The following is a 13,721-nucleotide window of genomic DNA, read 5'->3' on the forward strand; positions in this document are numbered from 1 at the left end:
TATGCCTGTAATCCCAGCACTTTGGGAGGCCGAGGTGGGCGGATCGTGAGGTCAGGAGCTCGAGACCACCCTGGCTAACAAGGTGAAACCCTGTCTCTACTAAAAATACAAAAAATTAGCCGGGCGTGGTGGCGGGCACCTGTAGTCCAGCTACTCGGGAGGCTGAGGCAGAAGAATGGTGTGAACCCGGGAGGCGGAGCTTGCAGTGAGCTGTGATCGTGCCACTGCATTCCAGCCTGGGTGACAGAGGGAGACTCCATCTCAAAAAAAAAAAAAAAAAATCTCCCAAGGCCACAGGCAGTGGCTGACACCTGTAATCCCAGCACTTTGAGAGGCCGAGGCGGGCAGGTCATGAGGTCAAGAGATCCAGACCATCCTGATTTACCAGCATGGTAAAGCCCCATCTCTACTAAAAATACAAAATTAGCCACGCGTGTTTGCGCATGCCTGTAGTCCCAGGTACTCAGGAGGCTGAGGCACGAGAATCACTTGAACCCAGGAGGCAGAGGTTGCAGTGAGCCCAGATTGTGCCACTGCACGCCAGCCTGGGTGATGAAGTGAAACTCTGTCAAAACAGAAATTACTCTCCCGCAGTTCTGGAGGCTCAAAGTCAGGAATCAAAGTGTTGAAGTCTCGAAGGGGGATCCTTCCTCGACTCCTCCAGTGTCTGGAGGCTACTGGCCGTCCTAGTGTTACTAAAACACCAGGATTCCATCTAGGGCCTGCTGCTCACCTCACAGAAAGCCAATCACTGAGACAATGATTATTGCCAAGGAAGAAGGTTTTAATCAGGTGCTGCAGCTGAGGGGATGGGAGGGATTTACCCCAGGAATGCAGGGGATGGTTTAATATAAGAAAATTGATTAGGCCGGGCGCGGTGGCTCAAGCCTGTAATCCCAGCACTTTGGGAGGCCGAGACGGGCGGATCACAAGGTCAGGAGATCGAGACCAGCCTGGCTAATACGGTGAAACCCCGTCTCTACTAAAAATACAAAAAAAAACTAGCCGGGTGAGGTGGCGGGCGCCTGTAGTCCCAGCTACTTGGGAGGCTGAGGCAGGAGAATGGCGTAGACCCGGGAGGCGGAGCTTGCAGTGAGCTGAGATGCGGCCACTGCACTCCAGCCTGGGCGACAGAGCGAGACTCCATCTCAAAAAAAAAAAAAAAAGAAATTGATTAAAGTCTTATACCGCATTAGTAGAACAAAGGGAAAAACACAGTCATTCCAGCTGACACAGAAAAAGCATCTAGGCCGGGCGCGGTGGCTCAAGCCTGTAATCCCAGCACTTTGGGAGGCTGAGACGGGCGGATCACGAGGTCAGATCGAAACCATGCTGGTTAACACGGGTGAAACCCGTCTCTACTAAAAAATAACAAAAAATTAGCCGGGTGAGGTGGCGGGCGCCTGTAGTCCCAGCTACTCGGGAGGCTGAGGCAGGAGAATGGCGTGAACCCAGGAGGCGGAGCTTGCAGTGAGCTGAGATCCGGCCACTGCACTCCAGTCTGGGTGACAGCGCGAGACTCCGTCTCAAAAAAAAAAAAAAAAAAAAAAAGAAAAAGCATCTAAGAAATTCTAACATTTCATGATTAAAACACAGAGAAAACTGTGAAACGAGGGGATATGTCTTAACATGATAAAAGGTATTTGTGAAAAACCCATAGTTATCATCACACTTAATGGCGAAAGACTAAAAGCTTCCCCTAAGATCAGGAACAAGACACAGAGGTTCACTTTTACCACTGCTAGTCAATGTTTTTTTCTTTTTTTTTTTAGACAGAGACTTCCTCCGTCGCCCAGGGTGGAGTGCAGTGGCACAATCTTGGCTCACTGCAGCCTCTGCCTCCAGGTTCAAGCAATTCTCCTGCCTCAGCCTCCCAGTAGCTGGGATTACAGGCGTGCGCCACCACACCTGGCCAATTTTTGTATTTTTAGTAGAAACGGGGCTTTCACCATGTTGGCCAGGATGGTCTCGATCTCCTGACCTCGTGATCCACCTGTGTCGGCCTCCCAAAGTGCTGGGATGACAGGCGTGAGCCACCGCGCCCGGTCCAGTTGTGTTTTTATACACTAGCGAGGAACAATTCAAAATGTAATTAAGAAAACCGGCCTGGCCGGGCGCGGTGGCTCACGCCTGTAATCCCAGCACTTTGGGAGGCCGAGACGGGTGGATCACGAGGTCAGGAGATCGAGACCATCCTGGCCACATGGTGAAAGCCCCGTTTCTACTAAAATACAAAAATTGGCCAGGTGTGGTGGCGCACGCCTGTAATCCCAGCTACTGGGGAGGCTGAGGCAGGAGAATTGCTTGAACCCGGGAGGCAGAGGCTGCAGTGAGCCAAGATTGTGCCACTGCACTCCAGCCTGGGCGGCAGAGCCAGACTCCGTCTCAAAAAAAAAAAAAAAAAAAAAAAAGAAAAGAAACCGCTGGGCGTGGTAGCTCACACCTGTAGTCCCACACTTTGAGAGGCCTAGGCAGGTGGATCCCTTGAGCCCAGAAGTTCAAGACCATCCTGGGCAATGTGTTGAAACCCCATCCCTACAAAAATTACAAAAAATTATCCGAGCGTGATGGCATGTACCTGTAATCCCAGCTACTCAGGAGGCTGACGTGGGAGGATCACCTGAGCCCTGGAAGTCAAGGCTGCAGTGAGCAGTCACGTCATGCATCATTGCACTCCAGCCTGAAAAAGGAGTGACATTCTGCAACATGTTACAACGTGAATGAACCTTGAAAACAAATATAAGTGAAATAAGCCAGACACAAAAAGACAATATTGCATATTTCCACTTACAGAGGTACCTACAAGAATCAAATTCATAGAGACGGAAAGTAGAAGAGTGCTTACAAGGGTCTGGGCAGAGGGAGGAAAGGGAAGTTTGTTTTATGGGTACTGAGTTTCAGTTTGGGATGTCGAAAAAGTTCTGGAGATAAATAATGCTGATGGTTCCATACCAATGGCTACAGGAATGTACTTAATGCCCCTGAACTGTATGTGTGAGAAATGGTTAAGATGGTACGTTTTACGTCTATTTTATACCATCCCCCCTAAAAAAAATTGTTTTAAGAGTCAAGATCTCACTCTGTCTCCCAGGCTGGGGTGCAGTGGGGTGACCAAAGTTCACTGCGGCTTCCAACTCAGCCAGCTTCCCTGGCTCAAACGATCATCCCGCTTCAGCCTCCCGAGTAGCTGGGACTACAGACGGTGCCATCACGCCCAGCTCATTGTTGATTCCCCCCGCCCCCTTGTAGAGACGGGATTCTGCTATATTGCCTAGGCTGGTGTCGAACTCGTGGAACAACGGATCCTCCCTCCTGGGCCTGGGCGTGGGCTCGCAAAACGCTGGGATTCCCGGATTACAGGCGGGCGCACCACGCCAGGAGCAAACACTTCCCGGTTTAAAACTTCAGTTTGTGATTGGCTGCCATTCAGCATTATGCTAATTAAGCATGCCTGTTTTTTAAACTTCTTAAAACAATTTTTAAAATTCCGTTTCCACCTAAAACGTTAAGATTTGTCAAGTGATAATATTCGAGAAGATGTTGCCAAACTATTTTTCTATTTGTTTTCTAATGGCATGGGAAATAGCGAAAGTATCTCGCCATTAGTTAAAAGTGAGCAGCAGATGTAGACCCAGCTGAGGCTGGAACCAGAGCGTTAAGACTATACTTTCAGGGATCATTTCTATAGTTTGTGACTAGAGAAGTTTCTCTGAACGTGTAGAGCACCGAAAACCACGAGGAAGAGACGTAGTGTTCTCTCCTGAGCGTGAAGCAGGCGTTTGGTGTTGCTTCCGTGCAACTGCCATCAGCCATTGATGATCGTTCTTCTCTCCCGCTTTGGAGAGTAAGAGGGAGAGAACGCTGTCTGAGTGGTTTTTCTTTATTGCTGGTTTCAAAGACAGACCGCTGGGTGGTTGCTTTCAGGCGTTTGTGGGTGTTGGCATAGGTCTGGTGTCGCAACCAAGTTGTGTGCTTTCGTTTTACGAGCGACAGAACGTGTGTGTGCATCGTCTGTCTGGGTGGTTTTTCAATCTCAGCCTTGGTGGAGAGGATTCTGCTGTACGTCCTGTTGTCTCTCCATTTTTTCGCCTTCTCGCTGCCTCTTTTGACGTCGTTTCCCGCCTGCCACTCCACCCCCAGACGGGGTCTCGGGGTCTCTTGTGCTGCCTGTCGCCCAGGCAGGAGTGCAATGGCGCGATCTCGGCTCATAGCCAACGTCCGCCTTCCGGGCTCAAGGGATCCTCCTAAGTCCTCCCGAGTAGCCGGGGTTACAGGCCAGGCTTTTCTTTTCTTTTCTTTTCTTTTTTTGTAGAAACGGGGTGTCACCATGTTGTTCAGGCTGGTCTCTAACTTCCGACCTCAGGTGATCCGCCGCCTCGGCCTCCGAAAGTGCTGGGATTGCAGGCGTGAGCCGCCGTGCCCGGTCAGTGAAGACTTTTTTTTTTTTTTAATTGTTGATTGATTTTGTTTGAGACGGAGTCTCGCTCTGTCGCCCAGGTTGGACTGCAGTGGGGCGATCTCTGTTCACTGCAAGCTCCGCCTTTCGGGTTCACAGCCATTCTCCTGCCTCAGCATCCCGGGTTTTTTTCTTTTGGTAGAAATGGGGTGTCACCATGTTGTTCAGGCTCGTCTCGAACTTCTGACCTCGGGTGATACGCCCGCCTCGGCCTCCAAAGTGCTGGGATTGCAGGCGTGAACCGTCGTGCCCGGTCTTATTTTATTTTAGAGACAGGGTCTTCCCATATTGCCCAGGCTGATCTCAAGCTCGTGAGCTCAAGGGATTGGCCTTCCAAAGTGCTAGGATTACAGGCGTGACCCACCACGCCCAGCCTCAGGTGCCTTCTAGCAGCTGGAATAGACTCTCGGCAGGGCGCAGTGGCTCACGCCTGTAATCCCAGCAGTTTAGGAGGCCGAGGTGTTCGAGACCAGCCTGGCCAACATGGAGAAACCCTGTCTCTAATAAAAATATAAAATTACCTGGGCGTTGTCGCACATGCCTGTAATCCCAGCTACTCGCGAAGCTGAGGCAAGAGAATCGCTTGGACCCGGAAGGCGTAGGTTGCGGTGAGTCCAGGTTGTGCCATTGAACTCCAGCCTTTTTTTTTTTTTTTTTTTTTTTTTGAGACGGAGTCTCGCTCTGTCGCCCAGGCTGGAGTGCAGTGGCCGGATCTCAGCTCACTGCAAGCTCCGCCTCCCGGGTTTACGCCATTCTCCTGCCTCAGCCTCCCGAGTAGCTGGGACTACAGGCGCCCACCACCTCGCCCGGCTAGTTTTTTGTATTTTTTAGTAGAGAGGGGGTTTCACCGTGTTAGCCAGGATGGTCTCGATCTCCTGACCTCGTGATCCGCCCGTCTCGGCCTCCCAAAGCGCTGGGATTACAGGCTTGAGCCACCGCACCCGGCCGAACTCCAGCCTTCTTGAACCCCAGAGGCGGAGGCTGCAGTGAACCGAGATCGCGTCACTGCATTCCAGCCTGGGCAACAGAGCGAGACTCCGTCTCCAAAAAAAAAAAAAAAAAAGTGCTGGGATTACAGGCATGACCCAACGCGTGGCTGGGCGTGGTGGGTCACGCCTGTAATCCTAGCACTTTGGCCAAGGCCAATTCCTTGCAGCTCACGAGCTTGAGATCAGCCTGGGCAATATGGGAAGACCCTGTCTCTAAAATAAAATAAGACCAGGCACGGCGGCTCACGCCTGCAATCCCAGCACTTTCGGAGGCCGAGGCGGCGGATCACCTGAGGTCGGAAGTTAGAGACCAGCCTGAACAACATGGTGACACCCCGTTTCTACAAAAAAAGAAAAGAAAAGAAAAGAAAAGCCTGGCCTGTAACCCCGGCTACTCGGGAGGACTTAGGAGGATCCCTTGAGCCCGGAAGGCGGACGTTGGCTATGAGCCGAGATCGCGCCATTGCACTCCTGCCTGGGCGACAGGCAGCACAAGAGACCCCGAGACCCCGTCTGGGGGTGGAGTGGCAGGCGGGAAACGACGTCAAAAGAGGCAGCGAGAAGGCGAAAAAATGGAGAGACAACAGGACGTACAGCAGAATCCTCTCCACCAAGGCTGAGATTGAAAAACCACCCAGACAGACGATGCACACACACGTTCTGTCGCTCGTAAAACGAAAGCACACAACTTGGTTGCGACACCAGACCTATGCCAACACCCACAAACGCCTGAAAGCAACCACCCAGCGGTCTGTCTTTGAAACCAGCAATAAAGAAAAACCACTCAGACAGCGTTCTCTCCCTCTTACTCTCCAAAGCGGAGAGAAGAACGATCATCAATGGCTGATGGCAGTTGCACGGAAGCAACACCAAACGCCTGCTTCACGCTCAGGAGAGAACACTACGTCTCTTCCTCGTGGTTTTCGGTGCTCTACACGTTCAGAGAAACTTCTCTAGTCACAAACTATAGAAATGATCCCTGAAAGTATAGTCTTAACGCTCTGGTTCCAGCCTCAGCTGGGTCTACATCTGCTGCTCACTTTTAACTAATGGCGAGATACTTTCGCTATTTCCCATGCCATTAGAAAACAAATAGAAAAATAGTTTGGCAACATCTTCTCGAATATTATCACTTGACAAATCTTAACGTTTTAGGTGGAAACGGAATTTTAAAAAATTGTTTTAAGAAGTTTAAAAAACAGGCATGCTTAATTAGCATAATGCTGAATGGCAGCCAATCACAAACTGAAGTTTTAAACCGGGAAGTGTTTGCTCCTGGCGTGGTGCGCCCGCCTGTAATCCGGGAATCCCAGCGTTTTGCGAGCCCACGCCCAGGCCCAGGAGGGAGGATCCGTTGTTCCACGAGTTCGACACCAGCCTAGGCAATATAGCAGAATCCCGTCTCTACCAAGGGGCGGGGGGAATCAACAATGAGCTGGGCGTGATGGCACCGTCTGTAGTCCCAGCTACTCGGGAGGCTGAAGCGGGATGATCGTTTGAGCCAGGGAAGCTGGCTGAGTTGGAAGCCGCAGTGAACTTTGGTCACCCCACTGCACCCCAGCCTGGGAGACAGAGTGAGATCTTGACTCTTAAAAACAATTTTTTTTAGGGGGGATGGTATAAAATAGACGTAAAACGTACCATCTTAACCATTTCTCACACATACAGTTCAGGGGCATTAAGTACATTCCTGTAGCCATTGGTATGGAACCATCAGCATTATTTATCTCCAGAACTTTTTCGACATCCCAAACTGAAACTCAGTACCCATAAAACAAACTTCCCTTTCCTCCCTCTGCCCAGACCCTTGTAAGCACTCTTCTACTTTCCGTCTCTATGAATTTGATTCTTGTAGGTACCTCTGTAAGTGGAAATATGCAATATTGTCTTTTTGTGTCTGGCTTATTTCACTTATATTTGTTTTCAAGGTTCATTCACGTTGTAACATGTTGCAGAATGTCACTCCTTTTTCAGGCTGGAGTGCAATGATGCATGACGTGACTGCTCACTGCAGCCTTGACTTCCAGGGCTCAGGTGATCCTCCCACGTCAGCCTCCTGAGTAGCTGGGATTACAGGTACATGCCATCACGCTCGGATAATTTTTTGTAATTTTTGTAGGGATGGGGTTTCAACACATTGCCCAGGATGGTCTTGAACTTCTGGGCTCAAGGGATCCACCTGCCTAGGCCTCTCAAAGTGTGGGACTACAGGTGTGAGCTACCACGCCCAGCGGTTTTCTTTTCTTTTTTTTTTTTTTTTTTTTTTTTGAGACGGAGTCTGGCTCTGCCGCCCAGGCTGGAGTGCAGTGGCACAATCTTGGCTCACTGCAGCCTCTGCCTCCCGGGTTCAAGCAATTCTCCTGCCTCAGCCTCCCCAGTAGCTGGGATTACAGGCGTGCGCCACCACACCTGGCCAATTTTTGTATTTTTAGTAGAAACGGGGCTTTCACCATGTTGGCCAGGATGGTCTCGATCTCCTGACCTCGTGATCCACCCGTCTCGGCCTCCCAAAGTGCTGGGATTACAGGCGTGAGCCACCGCGCCCGGCCAGGCCGGTTTTCTTAATTACATTTTTGAATTGTTCCTCGCTAGTGTATAAAAACACAACTGGACCGGGCGCGGTGGCTCACGCCTGTCATCCCAGCACTTTGGGAGGCCGACACAGGTGGATCACGAGGTCAGGAGATCGAGACCATCCTGGCCAACATGGTGAAAGCCCCGTTTCTACTAAAAATACAAAAATTGGCCAGGTGTGGTGGCGCACGCCTGTAATCCCAGCTACTGGGGAGGCTGAGGCAGGAGAATTGCTTGAACCTGGGAGGCAGAGGCTGCAGTGAGCCAAGATTGTGCCACTGCACTCCACCCTGGGCGACGGAGGAAGTCTCTGTCTAAAAAAAAAAAAGAAAAAAACATTGACTAGCAGTGGTAAAAGTGAACCTCTGTGTCTTGTTCCTGATCTTAGGGGGAAGCTTTTAGTCTTTCGCCATTAAGTGTGATGATAACTATGGGTTTTTCACAAATACCTTTTATCATGTTAAGACATATCCCCTCGTTTCACAGTTTTCTCTGTGTTTTAATCATGAAATGTTAGAATTTCTTAGATGCTTTTTCTTTTTTTTTTTTTTTTTTTTTTTTTGAGACGGAGTCTCGCGCTGTCACCCAGACTGGAGTGCAGTGGCCGGATCTCAGCTCACTGCAAGCTCCGCCTCCTGGGTTCACGCCATTCTCCTGCCTCAGCCTCCCGAGTAGCTGGGACTACAGGCGCCCGCCACCTCACCCGGCTAATTTTTTGTTATTTTTTAGTAGAGACGGGGTTTCACCGTGTTAACCAGCATGGTTTCGATCTGACCTCGTGATCCGCCCGTCTCAGCCTCCCAAAGTGCTGGGATTACAGGCTTGAGCCACCGCGCCCGGCCTAGATGCTTTTTCTGTGTCAGCTGGAATGACTGTGTTTTTCCCTTTGTTCTACTAATGCGGTATAAGACTTTAATCAATTTTCTTTTTTTTTTTTTTTTTGAGATGGAGTCTCGCTCTGTCGCCCAGGCTGGAGTGCAGTGGCCGCATCTCAGCTCACTGCAAGCTCCGCCTCCCGGGTCTACGCCATTCTCCTGCCTCAGCCTCCCAAGTAGCTGGGACTACAGGCGCCCGCCACCTCACCCGGCTAGTTTTTTTTTGTATTTTTTAGTAGAGACGGGGTTTCACCGTATTAGCCAGGCTGGTCTCGATCTCCTGACCTTGTGATCCGCCCGTCTCGGCCTCCCAAAGTGCTGGGATTACAGGCTTGAGCCACCGCGCCCGGCCTAATCAATTTTCTTATATTAAACCATCCCCTGCATTCCTGGGGTAAATCCCTCCCATCCCCTCAGCTGCAGCACCTGATTAAAACCTTCTTCCTTGGCAATAATCATTGTCTCAGTGATTGGCTTTCTGTGAGGTGAGCAGCAGGCCCTAGATGGAATCCCTGGTGTTTTAGTAACACTAGGACGGCCAGTAGCCTCCAGACACTGGAGGAGTCGAGGAAGGATCCCCCTTCGAGACTTCAACACTTTGATTCCTGACTTTGAGCCTCCAGAACTGCGGGAGAGTAATTTCTGTTTTGACAGAGTTTCACTTCATCACCCAGGCTGGCGTGCAGTGGCACAATCTGGGCTCACTGCAACCTCTGCCTCCTGGGTTCAAGTGATTCTCGTGCCTCAGCCTCCTGAGTACCTGGGACTACAGGCATGCGCAAACACGCGTGGCTAATTTTTGTATTTTTAGTAGAGATGGGGCTTTACCATGCTGGTAAATCCAGGATGGTCTGGATCTCTTGACCTCATGACCTGCCCGCCTCGGCCTCTCAAAGTGCTGGGATTACAGGTGTCAGCCACTGCCTGTGGCCTTGGGAGATTTTTTTTTTTTTTTTTTTGAGATGGAGTCTCCCTCTGTCACCCAGGCTGGAATGCAGTGGCACGATCACAGCTCACTGCAAGCTCCGCCTCCCGGGTTCACACCATTCTTCTGCCTCAGCCTCCCGAGTAGCTGGGACTACAGGTGCCCGCCACCACGCCCGGCTAATTTTTTGTATTTTTAGTAGAGACAGGGTTTCACCTTGTTAGCCAGGGTGGTCTCGAGCTCCTGACCTCACGATCCGCCCACCTCGGCCTCCCAAAGTGCTGGGATTACAGGCATGAGCCACCGCGCCCAGCAAGAACTACACTTTAAAGACGTATGTATTAATGGATAAAGAAAGATCTACTATGCCAACACTAATCAAAAGAAAGCAGGAGTCTCTATATGAATTTCAGACAGTACAAACTTCAAAGAAAGGAAAGTCATCAGAAATAGGCCAGGCACAGTGGCTCACACCAGTAATCCCAGCACTCTGGGAGGCCAAGGCGGGCAGATCACCTGAGGCCGGGAGTTCGAGACCAGCCTGGCCAACACGACGAAACCCTGTCTTTACTAAAATACAAAAATTAGCGGGGCGTGGTGGCGCTCGCCTGTAATCCCAGCTACTCTGCAGGCTGAGGCACGGGAATCACTTGAGCGTGGGAGGCAGAGGTTGCATTGAGCCGAGATCATTGCACTCCAGCCTGGTTGACAGAGACCCTGTCTCAAAAAGAAAAGAAAAGGAAAAAGAAAAGTCATCAGGGATAAGTACAGGGCATTACACAATTATTAAGGAGTCAATGCTCAAAGAAGACATAACAATCCTTAACATGTATGATCCTAACAACAGGACATCAAAATATGTGAGGCAGAAAGCGATAGCACTGCAAGGAGAAACTATTATAGCTGGCGACTTCAGTGTCCCTCTATCAGAAATGGACAGATCCAGCAGGCAGAAAATCCGTAACTCAGTAGCACCCTCTATAACTGAATATAATGGAAACCTATAGACTATTTCATACAATGACAGCAGAAAAAAAAAAGAAAAGAAAAACACTTTGGTTTTTCCCGTATCTTAAGCTGGAAAGCAGTGGCACGATCACAGCTCACTGCAGCCTTGAACTCCTGGGCTCAGGAGATACTCCCACCTCAGCACCCTGACTAGTTGGGACTACAGGTGTGCACCTGGCCAATTTTCTTTCTTTTTTTAAAATTTTTTTCATCATGGATGGACCTCAAAATGTCATAATTTTTTTTAAATTTACTTTTCTGTAGAGATGGGAATCTTGCTATGTTGCCCAGGCTAGTCTTGAACTCCTGGCCTCAAGCAATCCTCCTACCTGGGCCTCCCAAAGTTCTAGGATTACAGGTGTGAGCCTGAGTCACCATGCCCAAACACAAATTTTTTTTTATTTTTTGAGACGGAGTTTTACTCTCGTCGCCCAGGCTAGAGTGTAATGGCACGATCTCATCTCACCGCAACGTCCGCCTCCCAGGTTCAAGCGATTCTCCTGCCTCAGCTTCCCGAGTAGCTGGGATTACAGGCATGCGCCACCATGCCTGGCTAATTTTGTATTTTTAGTAGAGATGGGGTTTCTCCATGTTGGCGAGGCTGGTCTCCAACTCCTGACCTCAGGTGATCCACCTGCCTTGGCTTCCCAAAGTGCTGGGATTACAGGTGTGAGCCACCCAGCCCGGCCCAAATAAAATGTTTTCTCTCTCTCTCTCTCTCTCTCTCTCTGTGTGTGTGTGTGTGTGTGTTTCTTTCTTTCTTTCTTTTTTTTTTGAGACACAGTCTTGCTCTGTAGCCCAGGCTGGAGTGCAGTGGAGTGATCTGGGCTCACTGCAATCTCTGTCTCCTGAGTTCAAGCGATTCTCCTGCCTCAGTCTCCAAGTAGCTGGGACCACAGGCGGGTGCCAACATGCCCGGCTAAGTTTTTGTATTTTTAGTAGAGACGGGGTTTCACTCTGTTGGCCAGGAAAGTCTCGATCTCCTGACCTCGTGATTCGCCCGCCTTGGCCTCCCAAAGTGATGGGATTACAGGCGTGACAAATAAAATGTTTTTTAAAGTATCTGTAGGCTGGGCATGGTGGCTCATGCCTGTAATCCCAGCACTGTGGGAAGCCGAGACAGGTGGATCACTTGAGGTCAGGAGTTTGAGACCAGCCTGCCCAATGTGGTGAAACCCATCTCTTCCAAAAATACAAAAATCAGCTGGGAGTGGTGGGCATGCGCCTATAGTCCCAGCTACTCGGGAGGGTAAGGCAGGAGAATCGCTTGAACCCGCGAGGCGGGGGTTGCAGTGAGCCAAGATGGCACCACTGCACTCCAGCCTGGGGGACCAAGCGAGACTCCGTCTGAAAAAAAAAAAAAAAGCTGATTTTTAATTTTACTAAAGAAACATAAAAGAAGTACGTATAGCACCCAAGAGTGATTAGGAGAACACTAAATTGCTTTCCTTTGTAACTCTCTTTAAAGAGAGCCAACTACACTGTTGGCTGTATCGCATTGCTCAAAACACAGGAACAGCAGATGTTTCGAATTAGGGAAACTCAGACTCCTACTACTATCAAATGCTACCGATTCCAAAAGTGGTAAGTTTAAAAAAAAAAAAAAAAAAAAACGGGAGCACGTCGGGCACGGTGGCTCATGCCTGTAATCCCAGCACTTTCGGAGGCCGAGGCGGGAGGATCACGATGTCAGGAGCTGGAGACCAGTTTGGCCAATATGGTGAAATCCCGTCTCTACTAAAAATACAAAAAATTAGCCGGGTGTGGTGGTGCGCGCCTGTAATCCCAGCTACGCAGGAGGCTGAGGTAGGAAACTCGCCTTGAAACCGGGAGGCAGAAGTTGCAGTGAGCCGAGATCGCACCACTGCACTTGAAGCCTGAACGCCACAGCGAGACTCCGTCCAGGGTTGGTGGCAGAGAAGAAAAAGTTCAACTTTAAAAAAAAAAAAAAAAAAAAAAAAAAGCGAGGGCAGAGGAGGTAGCAGGCGGGAAGAAACGAAAACATAGGTAGAACATACCACAGCATCACCTCTGTCAAGATTAAAATTGAAAAATCACCGAGACGAAACACCAGGTTTACCAACGCAAAAAAAGGGAACAGAACTTGCCCATAGATGAAATGAGCTCATTAATGAGGTGAAAGAAAACAACAGCTACTAAATTATTATCTGTCGTCAGACCATTAAGAAAGGAAACCGCTCAGACCGCGTCCTCTCCCTTTTGCTCTCCAAAGCGGAGAGAAGAACGAACATCTACCGCAGACAGCAGTCGCACCGAAGCCACGCCAAAACACCGCTTCGCACTCAGAACAGAACACTACGCCTCTTCCGCCCGGTTTTCCGCTGCTCTACATATTGAGAGAAACTTCCGTAATAATAAACTATAGAAACGATCCCTGGAACTCCAGTCTTAAGCTTTTAAGCCCAGCCTCTGCTGGGTTCACATCCGCCACACACTTTTTTTTTTTTTTTTTTGAGAGGGAGTCTCGCTCTGTCGCCCAGGCTGGAGTGCAGTGGCTGGATCTAAGCTCACTGCAAGCTCCGCCTTCCGGGTTCCCGCCATTCTCCTGCCTTAGCCTCCCGAGTAGCTGGGACCACAGGCGCCGCCACCTCGCCCGGCTAATTTTTTTTGTGTTTTTAGTAGAGACGGGGTTTCGCCATGTTAGCTAGGATGGTCTCGATCTCCTGACTTTATGATCCGCCCGTTTCGGCCTCCCAAAGTGCTGGGATTACAACCTTGAGCCACCGTGCCGGGCCTTCGCCACACACTTTTAACTGACGGCGAGATACTTTCGCTATTTCCGATTCCATTAGGAAATAAATAGGAAAATCGTTTGGCAGTAACATCTTTTCCAATATCATGACTTAACGACATCATATTAACGTTTCAGGTGG

General features: G+C 49.8%; 3 non-coding genes across 3 annotated transcripts; 1 reads left to right on the plus strand and 2 right to left on the minus strand.

The window, feature by feature from the left end:
* The first annotated feature begins 3,657 nt into the window (after positions 1-3,657).
* On the plus strand, positions 3,658-3,874 carry LOC112425014 (small nucleolar RNA U3). The gene has a single exon (XR_003015977.2). It is a non-coding gene; the product is annotated as a small nucleolar RNA U3 (small nucleolar RNA).
* Positions 3,875-6,224: 2,350 nt separating this feature from the next.
* On the minus strand, positions 6,225-6,440 carry LOC139359717 (small nucleolar RNA U3). Its single transcript, XR_011616084.1, has one exon. It is a non-coding gene; the product is annotated as a small nucleolar RNA U3 (small nucleolar RNA).
* Positions 6,441-13,021: 6,581 nt separating this feature from the next.
* Positions 13,022-13,238, minus strand: LOC139359718 (small nucleolar RNA U3). Its single transcript, XR_011616085.1, has one exon. It is a non-coding gene; the product is annotated as a small nucleolar RNA U3 (small nucleolar RNA).
* Positions 13,239-13,721: the final 483 nt, after the last annotated feature.

This window comes from Macaca nemestrina, chromosome 17 (genome assembly GCF_043159975.1).
Source record: "Macaca nemestrina isolate mMacNem1 chromosome 17, mMacNem.hap1, whole genome shotgun sequence".
In the NCBI taxonomy this organism is placed as follows: Eukaryota; Metazoa; Chordata; class Mammalia; order Primates; family Cercopithecidae; genus Macaca; species Macaca nemestrina.